Below are 1,968 nucleotides of genomic sequence, written 5' to 3'. Positions count from 1 at the left end.
GAGATTTTTTTATCGTTTTTCTTGGACCTGTGTGGGGAATTAGCTCAAGTGGTAGAGCGCTCGCTTTGCATGTGGGAGGTAGCGGAATTGATGCATGCATTCTCCAAAAGACTTTCTCTGTAGTGCTCAGTCTTTTAACCGTCCCATCACTGATCAAGTATTTCTTGTAGTACTGAAGTCTTCCTCAAATGTCTATACGCAAAACCGAGTGCCATAATGGATGTTACGGCATTTGCGTTCTTTGCTCTTTTCTCATCATAAGAGTCCATGGATGAATTGAAACAACGAGCAATGGAGCTTTGACCAGAAACTCACATCCCAGTGTGATCTTTTTTAAAGTATCCGTAATAGACCCTAATCACAGACAAAGTTGAACCATTTCTGAGGCCACTTCACAAGCTAAAGCATATGACAAGGATGGGATTTGAACCCACACGTGCTGAGCACAATGGATTAGCAGTCCATCGCCTTAACCGCTCGGCCACCTCGTCCTTGCTTAAAGTATGGATTGAAGGGGAGAGGATCAAGCTTTGCACAGGAGTCTTTTGCTGTTCTTGATTCAAATCTATTGAAAATCGTTAGATTTTTTGATCCCTTTTCTTGTCCCAGTGTGGGGAATTAGCTCAAGTGGTAGAGCGCTCGCTTAGCATGCAAGAGGTAGCGGGATCGATGTCCGCATTCTCCATGATGTCCTTGTCTCAGTCAGTTGTACTTTTCATTTCAGATCGAGTATCTTGTCAAGTACCACAATGCTGTAGACGAGGTCAAGGCTTTACACAGAGCTCCTTTTATGTTCATTTGAATTGAATCGACTGAAAATCGTGAGATTTTTTGATCCCTTTTCGTGTCCTAGTGTGGGGAATTAGCTCAAGTGGTAGAGCGCTCGCTTTGCATGTGGGAGGTAGCGGAATTGATGCATGCATTCTCCAAAAGACTTTCTCTGTAGTGCTCAGTCTTTTAACCGTCCCATCACTGATCAAGTACTTCTTGTAGTACTGAAGTCTTCCTCAAATGTCTATACGCAAAACCGAGTGCCATAATGGATGTTACGGCATTTGCGTTCTTTGCTCTTTTCTCATCATAAGAGTCCATGGATGAATTGATACAAGGAGCAATGGAGCTTTGACCAAAAACTCACATCCCAGTGTGATCTTTTTTAAAGTATCCGTAATAGACCCTAATCACAGACAAAGTTGAACCATTTCTGAGGCCACTTCACAACTTAAAGCATACAACAAGGATGGGATTTGAACCCACACGTGCTGAGCACAATGGATTAGCAGTCCATCGCCTTAACCACTCAGCCACCTGGTCCTTGCTTAAAGTATTGATTGAAGGGGAGAGGATCAAGCTTTGCACAGGAGTCTTTTGCTGTTCTTGATTCAAATCTATTGAAAATCGTGAGATTTTTTGATCCCTTTTCTTGTCCTAGTGTGGGGAATTAGCTCAAGTGGTAGAGCGCTCGCTTAGCATGCGAGAGGTAGCGGGATCGATGCCCGCATTCTCCAGAATGTCCTTGTCTCAGTCAGTTGTACTTTTCATTTCAGATCGAGTATCTTGTCAAGTACCACAATCTGCTGTAGACGAGGTCAAGGCTTTACACAGAGCTCCTTTTATGTTCATTTGAATTGAATCTACTGAAAATCATGAGTTTTTTTATCGTTTTTCTTGGACCTGTGTGGGGAATTAGCTCAAGTGGTAGAGCGCTCGCTTAGCATGCGAGAGGTAGCGGGATCGATGCCCGCATTCTCCATGATGTCCTTGTCTCAGTCAGTTGTACTTTTCATTTCAGATCGAGTATCTTGTCAAGTACCACAATCTGCTGTAGACGAGGTCAAGGCTTTACACAGAGCTCCTTTTATGTTCATTTCAATTGAATCTACTGAAAATCATGAGTTTTTTTATCGTTTTTCTTGGACCTGTGTGGGGAATTAGTTTAAGTGGTAGAGCGCTCGCTTAGCATGCAAG

At 43.0% G+C, this 1,968-nt stretch overlaps 4 non-coding genes across 4 annotated transcripts; 2 read left to right on the top strand and 2 right to left on the bottom strand.

The window, feature by feature from the left end:
* Positions 1 to 409: 409 nt before the first annotated feature.
* On the bottom strand, positions 410 to 491 carry trnas-gcu (transfer RNA serine (anticodon GCU)). The gene has a single exon. It is a non-coding gene; the product is annotated as a tRNA-Ser (tRNA).
* Positions 492 to 1,232: 741 nt separating this feature from the next.
* Positions 1,233 to 1,314, bottom strand: trnas-gcu (transfer RNA serine (anticodon GCU)). Its single transcript has one exon. It is a non-coding gene; the product is annotated as a tRNA-Ser (tRNA).
* A 121-nt stretch (positions 1,315 to 1,435) lies between these two features.
* Positions 1,436 to 1,508, top strand: trnaa-agc (transfer RNA alanine (anticodon AGC)). The gene has a single exon. It is a non-coding gene; the product is annotated as a tRNA-Ala (tRNA).
* A 172-nt stretch (positions 1,509 to 1,680) lies between these two features.
* Positions 1,681 to 1,753, top strand: trnaa-agc (transfer RNA alanine (anticodon AGC)). Its single transcript has one exon. It is a non-coding gene; the product is annotated as a tRNA-Ala (tRNA).
* Positions 1,754 to 1,968: the final 215 nt, after the last annotated feature.

This window comes from Poecilia latipinna, unplaced genomic scaffold (genome assembly GCF_001443285.1).
Source record: "Poecilia latipinna isolate Pla-1442-1.1 unplaced genomic scaffold, P_latipinna-1.0 Scaffold1794, whole genome shotgun sequence".
NCBI lineage: Eukaryota > Metazoa > Chordata > Actinopteri > Cyprinodontiformes > Poeciliidae > Poecilia > Poecilia latipinna.
The sequence above is the reverse complement of the archived record's forward strand: the minus strand, read 5'-3'. Positions and strand labels throughout refer to the sequence as shown.